This window comes from Periplaneta americana, chromosome 2, assembly GCF_040183065.1.
Source record: "Periplaneta americana isolate PAMFEO1 chromosome 2, P.americana_PAMFEO1_priV1, whole genome shotgun sequence".
Lineage (NCBI taxonomy): Eukaryota > Metazoa > Arthropoda > Insecta > Blattodea > Blattidae > Periplaneta > Periplaneta americana.
In genome coordinates this window covers 87,645,625-87,665,549 of record NC_091118.1, presented here as the reverse complement: position 1 = coordinate 87,665,549, position 19,925 = coordinate 87,645,625, and the positions used below count along the sequence as shown (strand labels likewise).

The window sequence follows — 19,925 nt, the reverse complement described above, 5'->3', positions numbered from 1 at the left end:
GCTATGTGACAATTTTTCACAGAAGGATAGATTTCTATACATATTCACCATATTTTACATAACAATACTAACATTTTTAAATCAATCTCTATATTAACATTTAGTAGTATTTAAAACAATAACATAAATGAATGAAAAAGCTACATTTCTTTAATTGACCCCATTTCTCTATGTTCCCTTTTACATAGATTATATCTACTGTCTGTAGATAAGATCTAATTATTGTTTCTTATGCTATCGGTCTCACCTCACCATCTCCGGTATACGTAGTATTAATCTACTTGATATTAATTCCACAATTTTGTATAGCTTAACGAAAGTATGCTTGTAAATCGAATTAATTTGTTTACTATGTATTGTATATGTTTGTATAGTTTGGCTGATGAATTGTATATGCTTTTAAAATGAATAGTAGTCTGTATAGCTTAATTGACATATGCTGTAAATTGAAATAGTAGTCTGTATAGCTCAATTGATGAATAATTGTATATGGTGTAAATTGAATAGTAGTCAGTATAGTTCAATTGATGAATTGTTTATGATTATAAATTGAATTAATCTACTTGATATGAATTGTACAATTTTATATAGCTTAACGAAAGTATGCTTGTAAATTGAATTAATCTGTTTACTTTGTATTGTATATGTTTGTATAGTTTGGCTGATGAATTGTATATGCTTTAAATTGAATAGTAATCTGTATAGCTCTACTGATAAATTGTTTATGCTTGTAATTTGAAGTAATTTGCATGATATGTATTATCAATTTCTGTATATCTCAACTGATTGAATTGCTTATGAGTTTAAATTGAATTGAGTTACTTCCTATGCATTATGTTTCATAGCTCAGCTGATGAATAATCGTTTGGATTTGTAAATTTAATAATCTAATTGACTATGGTAGAGCCATCAATGTAGCTGAGTCGGCAGACTCGCTCGCCTGCTGATCCGGATCTGCACTCGGGCTTGGGTTGGATCCCCGTTTGGTGTGATTGATTGGTTTCTTACGAGATTTTCCACAGCCAGGGACTGATGCCGTGTGATCTATGGCGAGTCCTCGGCATCACTTCACTTCACCCCCGTTTGGTCTGATTACTTCGTTGGGTTTATTCCGAGGTTTTCCCCAACCATAAGGCAAATGCTAGGTAATCTGTTGGCGAACCCTCGGCCTCACCTCATCTCACCAAAAAATTATAAAAAATGAAATTGAAATTGTAACCTTGTAACAATTTGGCTTGTTTAAATGAAATGAAAAAGTATAAAAGAAAGGTATGAATTTACCATCACAACCACCACCACCACTACTACGCATCTTGACTGCAGCTTTCTGTCACTCCAAATTCTTAAACATTATTTTTGAAATAAGTCACATTTGTTTCCTCAGAATTTCAAGTTCCGTGATCGGTAACATCTCCATCTTCGCATTTTTTATTTGTACATTCATAGCGTGTGTAGTGGGCAAACGCATAAGGGCTAGTAGCTTCGTTTTTTCCTGCCGTTCTTAGTCCGCCATTACTATGTTATCCTTATGCTATCATCTTATTATTTCTGTAGCGTGAAGTGAATGTTAAGTAGTTAATTATTATCGTAATTGCAATTGTCTGCAATCCAATCGTTTTCATTACAATCGTCGCTATAATCAAGATGACTGCCTGAAACGTAGAAGTAATTAGTATTGCAGTATTGTCTTCTGTAATAAAAGATGCTATGAAAATCTTCGTAATGAATGACAATCGTCCTTATTAGCCAGCAGGCCGTGGTGTACGCAGAGCTGGTATGGCGCAATTCTGACGTGAAAGCTACACACTCCTGTGCTGGAATCAGACTTATGGGATATGGATGTTTGATCGTTAGTTTCCTGCATTTCCTGGATGAAACCCGTCATGATGCCCATCCTACCTCACTGAAGTTCCACCGAGTGTCTAGTTCAGCGACGGGCTGATTCCTGAACTGTTTGAGACTGAAATTGCGTGCATAACCGGTTCTCGGCCGAAGCGATAAGAATGGGTTAAGCCAAGGATACATAAGAAACAGCACATGAACGATCTTCGATTACTCCGCGTTCTCCTGTCTGCAATGTAGGATATTGCTGTACAGGTAGCAGTACTAAAGAATTGTTGTTCTGTCAACTATCCGAAGACAGGTCTGAACCACACAAGCGATACCAAGAAGGCACCACTTATGAGGCAACTAGCCCAGGAGATAATGGGGTAGGGTGGCCAATTCCTTCCCCACTCCATTGCATACATTGCCGAGTAGCTGCATATTACACTAGTCAGACTTCAGATGCACACAAACAATTGTTTTTCATCTGAGATGTACTGCCTCATAATAGATATAAAGAAGTGGCAAAAAAACCCCGGACCGACCCTTGTAGCTGATTTCAGAGCCTTGTTCACTCCAGAACACGATAGACTGGTAACTAAGACTTTCGTGGTTCGAATCCTGCCTGGGAAGGAATTTTTTTTTCCTTATTCAAATTTATTCCCAATACTTTTAGATTTGTTCTGGGAATAATAAGTTAATTAAGTAGTAAAATATCGCTGCAATCGAAAACACTGTACATATCAGCCAGAAACTCAATCTGAGGATTGACTAAAGGATGAGGGTGAACAAAATTAACTTTAAACAAAATCGGGTTACATTACTCCTTTACATTTTTAATAAATCCAATAAAATTATTTCACAACAGAAGATGTTACAGAAGTGATTTTGAATAACCAACCAAAGTTACTTGTAATTTTCAGTACCAAATGAATAACTTAAAAATAACTGCAACCTTGTAAAAACTTCTCAAACTACTGCAGTATAACATCATTGTCATTGTAATACCTCTATGTCCACATTTCAAATGTTTCTAGTTGCTTCTCTTCACTTCCTCGTAATGTCCATGTTTCCTGTTTAACGGTGCTTCATGTAATGTAATAAAAATTTCGTTACATTTAACATGTAGAATCATCTCTTAAATTTTGGTGTATCGATCTCCTGCCACTCTGCATATAATTCGATATGATCATCCGTAACATCGAACAAAGCCACTTCCGTATATTCACGAAAGTAACTATTTACTTCGTATTGTAATATTTACTTACTTATGGCTTTTAAGGAACCCGGAGGTTCATTGCCGCCCTCATATAAGCCCGCCATCGGTCTCTATCCTGAGCAAGATTAATCCAGTCTCTACAATCATATCCCACCTCCCTCAAATACATTTTAACATTATCCTTCCATCTACGTCTCGGCCTCCCCAAAGGTCTTTTTCCCTCCGGCCTCCCAACTAACACTCCATATACATTTCTGGATTCGCCCATACGTGCTACCCAGCCCATATCAAACGTTTGGATTTAATGTTCCTAATTATGTTAGGTGAAGAATGCAATGTAGGGTCTATGCAGTTCTGCGTATTGTAATACTGTATGTAACAAAATGTAGGTGAAAATGTCAACGGCTGTTCATGAAGCTACTAATTCGATTAGGCTTTTCTGATCTGATTTACAATTTACGATTTGCAGGCTACCACTCTTTCACTGTCATTAAAAATAAGAGAAGTCCAGATTAAGATAAGTTATAAAAATTGACTTTTGTACAGCAAATCATTAAATCGAACACAGAACAGGAAGCAGATTCTGCAGAAACGTGGAAAGCTAGAGAGTAAGCATTGAAAAGAGAAAGTTGTTCCAGATGCGACTGTAGCAACGCGAGTCTTAGCAGCGATCGTGAGGAGAGCTACTGTCCTAAAATTTCATCAGAAGATTCCGAATAATGAAGTGTCATGCTCTTGCATTGACTTAAGAAATGAACTCAATTCTAATAATTCTTCTCTAACAAGGGAAGTACTCGAGTTGTCAGAAAGAAATACTGGACACTTTTATATCATTAGCAAGAGCTAATAACGTCCAATCTAAAAAAAGAAACATCTGATTTTTTACTGCCTTTATGCTGAAATCATACTTACACTTCGTCACGTTTTGTATACATTATGCTTTGTAATTGTTACAATAGTAAGACGATAGGGCAGTCGAAGTATCATGCTCCAAACAACCAGAACATCGAATTCGTGCCGGTAACTCGGAATGAACACATTCTCGAAAGCCGAACTTGTTTGGCGATTCGAACACAATAGAGTCCTCTGACCTCATGCCTGGTTTAAAGAATGATCACTGCAGATTGGAAGGCTATTCGATGAAGACAACGAGAGCGCAGCAGATAAAAGACCGTCTTCACAATAAGCCAAATCTGTTGAAGACGAAAGCGAATCGTCCCAATCAGAATGTGCCCTCGCCGGAAAAGAAAGCTAATCATATGTCGACATTATTGAGGAGATGGAAGGAAAGATTGTTGCATTTTTTTTTTCAGGAAAAAAATCGAAAGCCTAAAGAGGTGACAACAATTCAAGTTCGATTCAAATACATAAATAGCTTGCGACAAATCTATCGCTGGGAAAAGTAACTCATTCGAGGTTGCAATAGAGGAAATTTGTTGAACAGGTTGCGCTATTTGGGTATTCTCGGACTTCGGAAATGCAGTAAACCTGGGTCATCCGATTCAAGAGTCAGACATTCAAATTTGGAGCAGAGAGTGGGTGTAACGTAGACCTGTCTCCTGTGACACGTCCTGGGCAACGACTCTGTCGGTAAATTAGATAATTCAACTGGCTTCATATTGGTGAATGATTAACAGTTAAGTACCCGTCATTAGTAAAAAAGAATGTAAGTGTACTTTATAACAACTGTTACAAATATGACCTTCCGATGTTTGGAGTCCTAGGCCGAAAGCATGAACGTAAACAAATGGGAATTATTTATGTATTGTGACTAATTTCGTATGTAATATGCCTAGTGTAAAGGTCGCCTCTTCTTAAACGCACTGGAAAATCAGATGTTTCATTTTAGATTAAATGACTACGTCATTAGTTCTTGCTAATGATGTAGAAATTCAAATATTTATTTTTTCTGACAAATCGAGTACTTCCCTTATAAGCGATATTCTCGGTGCCTTGCGTCACAAATGAGCTGAGGACGTACAGTACAGGACCGTACCCAGAAATAGGCTTAGTTATACCGAGTATAGCTAAATGAGTTTTATATTCTGCGGTATTTTACAATACATTAAATGGGGCACATGTTTATTACATGCCTTATAATGTGAGATATTTTTCGAGCGACAGAAATTACCCAAGCTAGGGGCGGTCCATATGTGTCAGTGTCTATACTGTACATGTGACCATAGAATCGTTCCCTTCCGTACTGGCATTGGTGTGTAATACTTAAGAACAGAGGAGGATAAACGACAATGAAACGAAACCAATTCTTCAACTGATTACGAATGAAATAACAAATGTTATGCATTTACAATTTCCGTAGTATTGGTAAGTTTGGTGAATTATTTTCGAAATTTTTATAGTTATAGTCATATATTACAAAACAAATTCTGAAAGTGGTGACTATAGACATCAGCGTGCTGTACATTTTCTGGTGTCAATATCTGTGGCTACTATTTCCAAAAGAGATAATATAGAGAGAGCTATAGAGGTGCTTATCGGGCTGACATGGAACATCTCTGAGAACTACAACCTAAGAAGCTTTTTGTGCACTAGTGGTGAATGAGTTGCGTGCAACTCATCATTAGTCCACCATTAGTTACGTATTTTTCTCCAAAACCGTACATCATATTATCTCTGGTGATCTACCGTTGTCATATGCTATTCAGGCAGCCAGAAATCTGTGAGGGCTTCGGTGTCTCTTATGCAGAACTATGAGTCATATAGAACTCACCACCATTGCCATCTATCGAACTGTGGATAAACTGCAATGAACGTCTACTGCAGCGGATAGTGACTCTGACAAGTGGTATTGTAGTGTGTGTTGTGGAAAAACGGAGGAAGCCAAGAAAAACTCTCACATCTTTGACTTCTTCCCACGTACAATAACTTCGCCATCACCGAGATTTGAACTCTGGTCTACCCTCGCCACGAGACAGCTTTCTGCCAATTGAGCTATCAAAACAGACACACTTTCCAATAATTTGTTGGTGCAGAAACAGAGTGCTTGAATATAAGAAATAATGCAGTGAACTTACAATATGACAATTTTATTTTGGCTATTATAGGTACAACTATTACTTTAATCAATATAACTCTGTAATGTGTTGTTTTCCGTCTGACAATAACGTTCCAAAATAGCTTTATATTATAAAAGTATGTCTCTTTTAGTTTCCATAGTTACATTCTGTCCAGTCCGTCCCCAACCACAAAACTATTGCAATTGGGCGCTCGACCTCCTTGAAGGACACTTCACTTTTTTTGTATCTGGCCTGACCATTGCTAACACGCAGACACGAGTTCTTCTGATCGTTAATTAACGTCCTACCTAACACAGACTTCTCCACCTTATCTATAGAAAGTTAATGTGCTTTCTTGTAGAAGACACATAACCTTGGAAGATGCAATACTTGTTTTCTACATCGTCAAGATGAGGAGTTGAAGATAAGGTAGAATGAGGACGGGATATTGGAATAATCCTAGAAAAAATGTCGTACCAAGATTCTTTCCATCCAAAACAAACCAACTGTAATGGTTTCTCACTAAGCTGACCGGACATCTATTTCCTGGGAATCCTGTCTAAGATCGTGGTGAAAAACGAGGATTATTATCACTTATCAGGGACAGCGTCAGCAGAGAGACTTTGGTGGGCTGGAGCCCACCCAAAATTTATTTGAGCTCATCCTTAAGCCCCCTAACATGAAAATAAATATCATATAAATAATTATTATGTACTGTTCATCAATTCAACTAAAAAAGTAATTGTTTAAAATACTAGGGCATACGAAAAGTAATAATATAGTTACTGTTTCACACTACATTTATTTAGGTTACTTTTGACATTACATCAAATATAGTCTCCTGCCATGTCAACAATATGTTGCCAAATTCTTGGAAGACGGCGGACTCCATCTGCAGCAGCATTTCTGGATATCTCTCCCACTGATCAATCTAAAGCTCTTTGGATGTCAACTCTTGATTGAGAGCGAATACCTTGCTTCCACCCAACTTGCAATAGTTCAGTATGGTAGTACTTCTCTCCCGCAGGCTTCTTGTAATGCCCTAAAGCATTGAGTTGCATGTTTTTCTCTTGCAACTTGGATTTTTATGAAGCACCTTCGTTCGTATCTTTAGGGCTGTATTGCTTACTACAAATCAGAAAGTCATTGTATTTACCAAATATGGCTACTTGGAGACTTTCAATATTGCAAATTTATGAAACAAACATTGCTCTATTACGTAGTACAAAATTTCAATTGTCACCGCTAGAAACACTGATTTATAGCATTGTTTCCATTACTTATCGAATGCTCTAGTATTACGTAATAATGACTCCGTAATAAAAGCCAAAACGCCAAGTATATATATATATATATATACATATATATATATATATATATATATATATATATATATATATATACACACCACACAATTCAAAATGAAATATCCAGTCTAAACATAGCCTACCATAGATATTTTCAAGCGGTCAGCCAGATCGGGAAAGTAGCCTACTATTTTAGTATTTACTTCTAATAGTGAAATATGCACTATGATACATATGAGAAACAAAATATACATGCTTCAGGATATATTTATCTGATCCAAACTCTCCAATGCTACAAGAACAGTAGGTACTGAAAGTCGGTCGGTCGGTCGGGCTATAATATTGTACCTTATGATAGAAAATGTTATGTCCTCGTGCGAATATTTTTTATAATATATAATGTGTACTTTTCACTTACATTGGCCCCTCAATTTTTTGGTGCGTCCACTTCAAAGTCCCTCCCGATGTGAAAGTTCTGGCGCCAGTACTGATTATTGTAAAATTTCCAGAGAGTAGCACTGTTATCTTGAGAGTCGTGTTACTTCCATTGGTAGAGCTACAAACTGCAAAGGCCAGAGTTCAAGCTAAAATGAGACAAGATTTAACTTCAGGACTTCAAGGCACAGTCAGCCTGCCATAAAACTGAGTACTGAGTACTGAGTATTTCCCGGGGATCGAAGACCTCCTGTATCAATAACTTGCAAACATACATCTTCATTTATTTCAGCTTCTCCTGAAATTTACATTTTACCATTAGGCCTATCTATTTTCTCTGGCTCGTCATTTTATTGTCTGAGCATTTGCAGATATCAAACTGGACGTTAAATAAGTAATTGCATTCACTTTAAATCGCTATTCTCTTGTATAAATATTTGTACTAAACTGCCCTGTAAGATGGGAGAGAAGACCTATATCCTTAATCCTTAATACATAAATAATAAAATATGTTATGCAACGGTATCAACTTCATTTAACTTCAATTAGATTTACTGTTAAACTGGAAACATAGGCCTACAATGTTGTAAAGAAAATTTCCCTGAGGCACATTTTTATCACATACTGTAGTAGTATTGAGTGGCTAGGGGCGGGATAAGGACGACCCTTCAGCACGTCGGCTCGACAGTGGTCTATTGTGCACCCCGAAGTATGGGATGAATGAGAATGAGGTGTACCAGCCCACCGGCCGCATGAGACTACTCACCCGCTCGCTCAATGGCCTCCCTAAACCTCCCCCCGCGTGACCGCCAAGGTGATCAAGCAGCACAGAATCCATTCCAACAGCCTTTCTAAGGTGTCGAAGTGCCCTCTGAAGTGCTCTAAAGGAATGAATCCTGGCAGAGATATTGAGAAAAGCTCAGAACCCAGAGACGGTTTCAGAAAGGACGCCCTCCTGCAAGAGGACCAAGACATGCGCTATGACCTGAATATGCCTATGGAATGAGATGATGAAGATTAATGATATGATATGAAATCTAAATTCTTTTTCTACAGGAAAGAGGGAAGGGAACTGAGCCGTGGCAATGAAATTTACAACCGGCATTTGCCTAATTAGCTGTGGAAAATCACGAAAAAACCACACTCAAGTTGGTCGGTCCGGGGATTTGAACCGCGGACCTCCCAAATGCGAACCAGTTTGCTCGGTATCACATACTGTGCTTCGTAAACTTCTACTATTTTCCATAATCATTGCTGTATTGGCTCAATCTGTAAATGGTGTCCACAATTAAAATACAACGTTAAACAAATAAGTTAATTAAAATAAATCATAATTCTTCATTGAGTCCCACGTAGTCTCAACGAAATGCTACGTTGAAGCAATGCGAGAATCAGACATCTCTAACCGTTCATCCCTGCATTGCGAGGCTAAATCGAGGGGAGATTTTTCAGACAGACGCGTTCGTGTTTACATTGCTTCTAGATGAAATAATATAGACTAAGATCACGTACACTAGCGTTCAAAGATATCTGACCTACAATTTTCTGACCTGTAAGCGAATTTTCTATCCACAGGATAAGTCAGAACCAAAGAAATAAAAAATTGACAAACTTGGAAATAGTTCCGCTAGTTCTCAATAGGCGACATTATTATTGGGACGGGTAATAAAGTGTTGGGTAAAGTGGTGATGTACTGCAGATTAAGTATAAATTATTCTCATAATTGAAAGGATCAACTGTTTCCCGCTAAATCTAATGATTTTTACAATCATTCGAGGGGGTTGAAATTTTGAATTCTGTAATGGGAGTATATTTATTTACTATTGGCTTGGCTACACTGACTGTTACCGCCGCCATTTATTTATAGAAGTAATAACTAAAGAACCTACACACACACGAACAAATTATCGATCACTATCGATTAGTAGGGATCAGATATCTTTGGACGTTAGTGTACAAATTTGATTATAAAAGAAACTGAAGATAATCTAAACACGAGGGAATTTATTTTAAATATACTAGAAATGAAACACATTCTAGAGACTGGCTAATCAAAATTTTGTATTTTTCATTTTTATTTATATATTTGCTACACCATTAAACCTTTTAAAATACTAAAATAATGCATTACAAAGCTATATTATTATCAAATTTTGATTATGCCATTTTTTTTACCGGCAAAGGCTCCATGCGTCCGTAATTTCGGCACTAAAGTGAGGTGCTGTGAAAGGCACCAAGCTCCGACCGCCTGTAACCCCCTGGAAAGATCAGATGCTGAATTTGACAGGAGGCTGAGAGAACCTCGTCGCCGTTATGGAAGTTTTGACAACGAGAAAAATACATTCACAACTCAGAATTGAACCCGGGATCTTTCAGTCCGCAAGCAGTCACTGTACTATCTGAGCTACTCGATCGCCTTTTTACTGGTACTTACGCAAAATAATCTTAAAATACATTAATTTTATTCATTTTCTCAAGGTTGTAGGCTGCTTAATTATATTCAGGGATTTATGTTCGTGTAGTATTACCAGTATGTAGTAGAATAAAACAATTATGAATGACTAGATCAGCGGTCATCAGCACAGTGCACAGTCGGGCTAGCGTTTCTTACCCGCAGGTCTCTTACAGCACCAGCGTGAATCTGTGGCTGCTTGCCGGGTATGCTTTCTACCTCTCCCTTCTGCACGAGGGTGCATATTTCGTTGCACCCCTTACCCGTTACACACTTCAGCGAGTGCTGACGACCACTGGACTAGATCTTGTACCACGAAGTTGAAGCTGATGAACATGAAGACCTCATTCTATAGAGTATGGATACACAGACATATATTCCTGTGAACAGTAATGTTATTTCATAATGTGTGCGATTTTGTAAGAATAAAATTGTATCTCTATCCACCAGCAATTTATGTCCTTGGAACGGTAAATACCACATCAATCATAAAAGAGAAATATTCACTGCTGTAAATTGTGGCAAAATTTGAAATTTGCACGTCAGAAACGAAGCAGAAAATATAGTACAATTTAAGTACACGCAAAAATGTAGGTGTATCATTTACATTGTATTATACCGTAATGTACATGGGTGGGCAACTCGTACTCCCAAGGCGCTAAAAACCTTGGTACAAAAAAAGCACACACCGAGGCAGCCGCTGCAGTTACAAGCAGCCAATCACTGTAGACGCAAGCGAACCAACAACCACTCGTGTTGCAAGGCCCTCGTACGCTGCAGCTAGCACAGTTCGTTCTACCTGACTGAGTTTGTTCACAGTTTGAGAGCGCGAGTTGCCCACCCATGGCTAATGTATCAGGCGATTTTATAACATTCAGTTCATAGAGTGACAGAGATTTCATTATATTCATTCATAGTGTTCTGCCCAAGGGCAGGTCTTTCACTGCAAACCCAGCATTCTCCAGTCTTTTCTACTTTATACCTTCCTCTTTGTCTCCATGCCATGTTTGCAGTTTTTCTTGGGAAAGATGAATGCAGTAGGTTCCCGATGCTTCCCGCATACCACTCTCTCTTTCGCATCTTAAAAGATCCCAGGGGGCCCCAGCGTGGAGGTGAGGAGAGTGGATTTGACTAATTAGGCCCTCCGGACTTCACCGAAATTCACCGCAAGGGTTAAATATCAGTTCTATCAGGGTTTTTTTTTTACCCGATCAAAGAGAGATATGTTACAATTGCAGATAGTAAATAGATGGTCACATTCTTACTTCCAATCTTTTTTTCATCTGAAGCCGCTTTTTTAAGCATTGTTAGTTTCACTCTGTTGTAATTCCATTACCATTTTGAATTCAACAAAATCCGGGCTGTGATTACATTTATTATTTAATTGCAGTTGGCTTTTAATAACACTAAATTAAGTAAGAGGTTATGACAATTTATTTGGAAAGTTGTTATTAATAATTCTTTTAGCATAGACATTTCATGCATTATGACCTTTTCAAGAAACAAGCGCACTTGTGGAGCATTTTATTTAGTTACATTTAAGTACACAGAAGTATCGAAAATTAACGTGGTTGAGAAACGTCAGACGAATTTTGTCTGGAGCCCCTCTGATCGGGAACAGGGTTCTCTTACACTCTGAAAACCTACAGGGACTCCCAACATTACTTCTGTGCCGGAGGAAGCCATGCTCGTGATTTTATCGTCAGGGTACAGCCACATGAGCTACATTTGTAGCAAGTTTTCCGCTACAAATGTAGCTGCCGTAATTGTCGCAAAATGGGTGGCCACACGGGCGCTACAATTATTGCTAGTTTCTGCGTTAAATGTCGCTACGTGTGGCCACATGACATGCCACACGTAGCGACATTTGTAGCTAGTTCTTTTGCGTTTTGCAGCACTCAGCAGTAGTGTAGTGGAAGCTTTCTTCCGAGATGGAGTATGAAGCCAAAGTCGCTTTATGTGTGTTGTTAGTGTACATTATTACTGTCATACACAATTGTAATGCGCATGATAAGAAAATTTATTGCAGTGCCATAAAGTTAACTTTTATTCCCGTGTCGATTTTACAACAGGCAATATTGTTCGTCAGTAACGATCGAAAGTACGGTGTGGGTGAAGGGTTTGCTGAAAGGCTGTATGAAGACCTAATTTCTCGTGGTTCTGTAAAAGGGTCATTGGGATTGTACGACAGATTAGACATGTCAATACACAAATTTCTGAATCATCTCCAAGTAAAATGGAGTTTTAAACATACCCAAAACACAATTCAAAGAGGCACTCTGTTTGTAACATATTTGAGAGATCTGTCTTGTAAAAGAATTGTTTTTTTTTTAATACCAAATGAAGTCGCTGTGAAGGGTTTGCTGGAACGCTATTGTATAGATTTTATTATTGAAGGAAATCTTTGGTCGAAAATGAAAAAAAAAATGTGTACTCTCAAAGAACGGTATTTTGAAAAGAGTATAAGTAAACACATCTATCATAAAAGTTCTCTTTTCCTTGGTTTTGCAGAATTCTTATTGGAAGTTGCGGCAATTTAAACTTGACCCCTATATCCCAAAATACAACTCAAAGTTGAAATGTCTTTATAACACAATAATATTTATAAACAATACTGATTTGTGAGGTCTGTCCTGCAAAAGAATTGTACTTTTTTACCAAAAAAATTGCTACGAAGGGTTTGCTAGAACGCTTTTGTATACATTTTATTATAGAAGAATTATTTAGGTCGAAATTCAAAGAAGAAAAATGTATGTACTTTTTAAAGAAAGATATTTTGAAGAGAGTTAAAAAATAGGGCAACAAGCTGGACTATACATAAGCGAAGCAATATTTATTGGCACCGTATTGTTAGTAACAAAATATGACATATATATTGGCATCGTATTGTTATAAATCTGTCATGATAATAATTTCCCAACTAAAAGTCAATCTCCATCTCTAATTCACGCCCTCATAAACACAAGTTGATTCTGTTGTTATGATTAAATATACATACTGAGAATTTCAACCATTAAAAAACGGGTTTTCCTTCAAATTTGAGAATGCTTTTCTCCCATTGTACATCTTATCCAATAGAGAGCAGAGTTTACGTTCTCTTAAACATGATAGAACACGTTTCTCAGATTATTAAATTTCGGGGGAGGGGGAAACTGAAAGGTGAATCTTAGGGTATGTTACAATCTCATGTCTCAAAGTTTTTGACAAACAAAATATATTCTAACGCTATAAGATAAGCGGGGTGGTACGAATTGCGATATGTTATAGCTAATTCGAGATACAAATTTCACTGCACTCATCAATGTCACTTGTTTTATTTTTTAATACATTAGGCCTGAATAAAATGCCAAGGTGTTGTATGCCTGGTTGCAAATTCAATTACCAGAAAAGAACTTAGTGGCGATATTTACTTTTCCTTCTGGTGAAGTAACAAAAAACAGGAGTAAGATTAACAAAATAGTATTTAAAATTAGCTTGCGCGTGTAGCTATCCATACGCATTTGTAAATTTACATTGCACTAAATTATTGTAATTCTCTACTGTAAAATGAATAACTTTGATTTGTTATTTCACTGTTTTTAAAGTCTTAATCTGTGTGTCCTTTACATGACATTTAATTTTCGCTTTCTATCTCATTCCTAAAAAATGATAGCACTGCGATTCATTTTACACGGTTGTTTGTACTTTTATTACAATTTTTTTTGTTTTCTTTTGCAAGATATTTATTCTTTATTTATTGCCAGTTAGTAGATAAAAGTCTTTTGACTTGTATATTCTTTGGCTCGCTGAGTCTCCTCTGGGAATTACTAAAGCGGAAATAAATATTAATATAAATTTAAAGTTTAAAAATATGGATTTCATAATAAGAAATTCTCAGTAACTAACAACAATGTTAATTCGTTTAAGGTGGAAAATTATTGGTCACGAATAGGCCTAATATGTCTATAAGTTTTATTTTATTATTACTATAATTATTCGTTGTTTATAAAATTAATTTTTCCTAATAAAGGATTGTTAATACGTTCGGGTAGTCTACTGAGAGGGAATTTTTGTAGAATAACTTTACAGCATATTTAAATAACTTGAAAGTTTTTCGTTGAATAAAGAGACACACGAATATCACTTTATTAATGACATCGCTGATCATTGCTTGCTATTATTACTATTATTATTATTATTATTATTATTATTATTACTATTATTATTATTATTATTACTATTATTATTACTATTATTATTATTATTATTATTATTATTATTGTTGTTGTTGTTGTTGTAAAATTAAGAAATGTATATAAAAAGTTTATACAGGTTTTCCTACGTATGATTTAAAAACTACAAAATGCCAGATTGTGCCGTGTTCGGATGAAACAATTATGCGAAGAAAACCAAAGGCAGAGAAGTCAAATACTTCCAGGTTACAAGAAATGATGACCTGGCTACAATATGTAAACGAAATGACAAACATACTGACACACCGCACATCGCAGCGACATTTGTAGCTGCACGTGTAGCCACCCATGTCGCTACGTGTGGCCACCCAACAGCAGTAAATTCGCAGAAAAAATTGACTCGGACCCATTCGAGTTGCGACACGACCTTGGGATGCGCCAAACTTGCTACATTTACTGCTCCGTGTGGCCGCTTCCATTTAACTCAATGCAGTCTATAATTCCAGCTACATTTGTCGCAGAAAACTTGCTACATGAACCTCGTTTGAGCGGACCCAACGGCTAAGGGTAAACGCGAAGATCACCAGGGACAACAATACACCCACTCGAAACAACAGACAAGCGAAAACAAGATATTAAATTTGTTATGGAACCGCATGTAAAAGAAGAACCGACGGGTAGTTGTTTATGACCCACCTACACATACAGCAAACGTCACAGGTCAAATTTGGCTGGCCAATTTCAGTTAAGAAAACAACCGAAGAACACACACAGCAGACAAGCAAAATTGTTTAAAATCCCTCTAAGGATCCTTTGTAGCGGTTATACTATACTTATTCATGAAGTCATTTCACATCACATTAACACATCTTTAAATGTAGACCTACTAAACTTTGTAGAATGAAATCCTTTCATGTAGTTGTTGAAATCTGTGAAATACCGCACCTCTGTGTCAAATACCTTTAATTACATCATGAGTTTACTCAAAATACTTCGCGATAACGAGGCACCACTCCCTCAAGATAAACAAATAAAAGAGCTAAAGACAGTTCTTATGCAATGTTACAGGTTACAGTCTCTTGGAACACTACAGAATCAATGCATCGAACACATCTTGAAATAAAATTAACCATACTGCGCTAGCACAACAAAAACAAAAGTGGCACGAACATGACGATAAGAGAGAAAAAAGTCTGGACTTACAGTCGTCGAAAAATCGTAGTCTTTAGTGGCAGGTACAGACCACATCTTATTCATCTGTCCTCAACACCATTACAGCCAACGGAACTCAAACCCGAGACTTGAGTGAGCTCTGTTCTTTACGAGTTGGAATCCGAATCTTATATTTTTGCGAGCTAGTTGTCATCCAAATCAAGGCTTCAGAAGTGGAAACAAGTGAACACCAGTCTGAAGAGAAAGAACAATATTTTTAACGTAGGTCTATAGTCGACTCACAAAGAGAATGGCTCTGATAACACCGTTCTGCATGGATTTTGTTGTTTTGAAATAAATGAGCGCTTCTGAATCACAATTTCACACTGATTCCAAAAATGAAATCCGTTTTCGCTTACCACGTCAGAATTTTTTACAATTCAAAATTTTATGTTTTCAATATTTTTCGTAATATAGTAATATTACAGTGTGCTTGTCGTTTGTTAAAAAGGCACGACAGCTTATAATTTAAAATGTATTACTTAAAACGTGACATAATATATTTTATTATGTTTATATTTGATATTTATTAAAATCTACTGACTATATCCGCCCTTGGGGGATGTACAAAATTGTATCCTAGCCCTTAAAATGAACCGAGGTTAAGACATCCGTTGTTTATTCTTGGAGATTTTTATCTGTCTGCACCCAACGTTATCTATAAACAGGAAGTTGAAATGTTTAGTGTCTCAGGTCATAAAAAATTATGAAGGAAATATTTACTCTTAAAGATTGCTATTAAAACTAGCAATGAATTAGAGAAATGGCATAGGGTCCCTGTATATATATTTATTTATGGAAGTGCAATCGAGCTTATGAGGCTACAGATTTCCTTACTGAGAAAATAAACCTATCCCGTTTTAAAAGTTGTTTTAAAATTAGAGGTTCAGTTTTGTTTTGTTGATTGTCGTGTAAAAGTGAAGTGTGTGAGTTCTCATTTTTCTCGAGAGTATAACATAATAGTGTTGTTTCATAGAAATATCGAAACGTGGTTGTGTAAATGATTCAAATTTATTTTGCTATATATGTGGGTCATATACGCTAGTAAAACAGAGACAGAATACAACAGCTTTTGTAAAGAATACTTACTTTCAATATTTTGGCATTAAGTTAGGAGACCAGGACAAATCCTGGTGCCCCCATAAAGTATGTCGTAGTTGTGTTGAAGAGTTGAGGAGTTGGAAAAGTGGAAAAAGGAAGTCAATGCTCTTTGGTATCCATATGATTTGGAAGGGATCTACAAATCATGGAGACGATTATTATTTTTGTACAGTTAAGGTAGCTGGATATACTGCTAAAAACAAGAAAGAGATTCTATATCCTAACATTCTCTCTGCCATTCGGGCCGTACCTCATGGTCCTGATATTCCCGTTCCGCTACCCCCTGAATCAGATACATTGCCATCTGCATCCAGTAGCACTGAAACTGAATCTCCAGTGGATCATACTTATGAACCAGACAATACTGGTGATGATAGATGTTTTAATCAAAGTGAGCTTAATGATTTAACGAGGGATTTAAATTTGCCTAAAGAATCAGCAGAAGTTTAAAAGAAAAGAAAGTATTGGCTCAAGGTACATATTTTTCATGGTACAGGCATCGTGAGAAGGAACTTGTCCCCCCCCCCTTTTTTTTTTTTTTTTTTTTTTTTTTTTTTTTTTTTTTTTTTTTTTTTGCTGAAGAAGAAAATTTAGTGTATTGCCAAGACATCATTGCCGTCTTAAAAATTTTATAACATAAACTATAATTCCAAAGAGTGGAGGTTCTTCATAGATTCTTCTCAGAAAATTCTTAAAGGTGTTTTGCTTCATAATGGAAACATTTCGGACTATTGCTGGATGTTAAAAAGGGACTGTTCTGAACAACATGCGAGGAGGTCAAAGAGGAGAAAATTTGAAATGCAATATTGAGGTAAAGTTATGAAAGTGTTTATAATTATTAATTAATATTAATTAATGATTAATTAGTGGCAAATAGCAAATTGTGGCCTAGTTTTCTCACAAAATTCTTGTTGAAAATAATTTTTATGACGTTTCACAAAGCAATAATTTCATTTCTAGTTATACATGAATTGTCTGAAAACCTGACGTGATGGGGAAAAATGGAGATTATTTTCGAATTCAGCACAAAAAATCCGTTTAGAATCGCCGATCAGGTTGAAAACAACAGACAATAAGTTTTTAAATGCTGAACGATGTAATTCTCAATATTACAAATAACCAGAAGTCAGCGCTATATGCGATTGCCAGAAACTTCATACTGCTTAGCCTTATGCCTAAGTTGTACTTATACGAACTATGCTATACTATACGAAAAGAGTGTAGGCCTATACTTAAAATTAGCAGTAGGGAAAATTTTGCTGCTGCAGAAACAAAAAGCCTGTGGTGAACTAGTCTTGAGTGCTCTGCGAGGAGATTGAAGCCTGTGTATTAGTGATGGGTAGTTCGCGAACGATTAGTTCGAATTGAACTAATCATTCAAGTGAACTAGATGAACTAGTTCGAAATTTTTGTGGAAGTAGTTCGCGAACTAGATGAGACGTATCCGTGAAAGTCGTTCGCGAACTAGATGAGACGTATCTGTAGAAGTCGTTCGCGAACTAGATGAGACTTATCTGTAGAAGTCGTTCGCGAACTAGATGAGACGTATCTGTAAAGTCGTTCGCGAACTAGATGAGACGTATCTGTAGAAGTCGTTCGCGAACTAGATGAGACGTATCTGTAGAAGTCGTTCGCGAACTAGATGAGACGTATCTGTAGAAGTCGTTCGCGAACTAGATAAAGAAGAAGCAATGCATTGTTCCCACAACGAGAGGAGTGTTGGAGCATGTTTCATAATACGCTAATAATGTTACTGTTAGCCTACTTCTTTAGATCCATAAAGATACTAAATTCGGTGTTTCATAAATATTCCGCACAACTAATAAAATACGGACACTAATACTCTATTATAGTTCATTCCTCAGCCGATTCTATTTGAGGTTAAGAGCGGATGAACATGAGTGGTTCAGTCTGGTTACATTGTGTTTGTATCATTCGTACTGTGTATTCTACAGGAAATGAGAGCAGTAATGAGGTGCCTGTTGTGAGATAAGCAATTGAAGTTCTCAAAGCCTCTCTTCTCCATCCTCCACCCTCTTTTAGCAACTTGCGTATAATAGATCCGCACCCCATTTCTTTTGGGGCTTCTATTCGATAGCCTATTTATCTTGGAGTGTAGGAAAAATAACCGCTCTGTTTCTATGTTCCAGACAGACACTCCAAAGCCCTGTATTGGCCTCACTGTGTGCATGTGGCTCCCAGAACTTATTCCTATGATGCAATTTCCTATACTAACTTTGACGGAAGGAAGTGAAAAAATGTTATTAACTATGGCACGTGAAAAATGTTATGTTATAGTCAAGTTATATAAGTATTGCATAATACTAATGCGTGTAATATTAGTGTCAGGAAGGAAATAGTTTTCGTAAAACGAGCGTATTTTTGTTACGTCCGTGTTGATAATCATTTCACGTGGTTGTGTAGTGTGTAATAATAGTCTACTGGCAGTTTGTCAGCGTGGAACAAACTCTGATAAAAAAAAAGTGTTTCTTGATGATGACATTCGTCTTTGAAAAGGACAGCAGATCCTGAAATAAGATTAATCTAAAATATTATATGTCATGAAGACAACACATAGGTACACATCACTACACTTTTCTCGAAGTTTGAAATAATTCAATTCCACCTTTAATATTTCCGTCAATAATTCCGTTTATACCTTATTTTTCTTGAACTATAATTGTAAACACATGTCCATGCGAAATCATTTACTCCTGACCTAAACAATAGGATATACTTTTATTTCCTGGATTGTACAAGGAAAATATTTTCATTCTCAAAATGTGGAATATTTCTTTTCATTTATACGTTCTTCTGTTTAAATCGGTGTGAACCGTGGAGTATACAGGCCTAATCAATTTTTAACAAAATCGAACAAAATAGTAAGTCGTTTATCGGAATTTCTTTAGATATTATTCTGTCACTTTCGAAAATCTGTATTTAAACACGGAAAAAGTAATACAAAATTTAGTTCGTCTAAGTATATTACTTTTAAAAAGGTCCGATAATACTGTGAAAGCGAGACTGTGAAATTATATTCTATTGCGGAAATTCGCCCACATATAAAACAGAGTTGACGTAAACAGTGACGGCTAGGTGATCCTTTAAGAAAGACCAAGCTCTACCATCATGCTTGGTTTTTATGTTTGTGGCAAGAAACAATTTTTTGACAGATTAGGATAGGAT

General features: G+C 36.5%; 1 protein-coding gene across 4 annotated transcripts in view; it reads right to left on the bottom strand.

Moving 5' to 3' along the window:
- LOC138694389 (long-chain fatty acid transport protein 4-like) overlaps nt 1-19,925 on the bottom strand; it is a 493,080-nt gene that overhangs the window by 169,142 nt on the left and 304,013 nt on the right. Inside the window, exon 1 of one of the 4 annotated variants that reach the window (XM_069818080.1) lies at nt 7,786-7,801. The exons of the other annotated variants lie outside the window; for them this stretch is intronic. The gene's annotated coding sequence lies outside the window, so the exon portion shown is untranslated. Of the gene's footprint in view, nt 1-7,785; nt 7,802-19,925 lie in introns of those variants that run through there. 4 annotated transcript variants of the gene reach the window in all.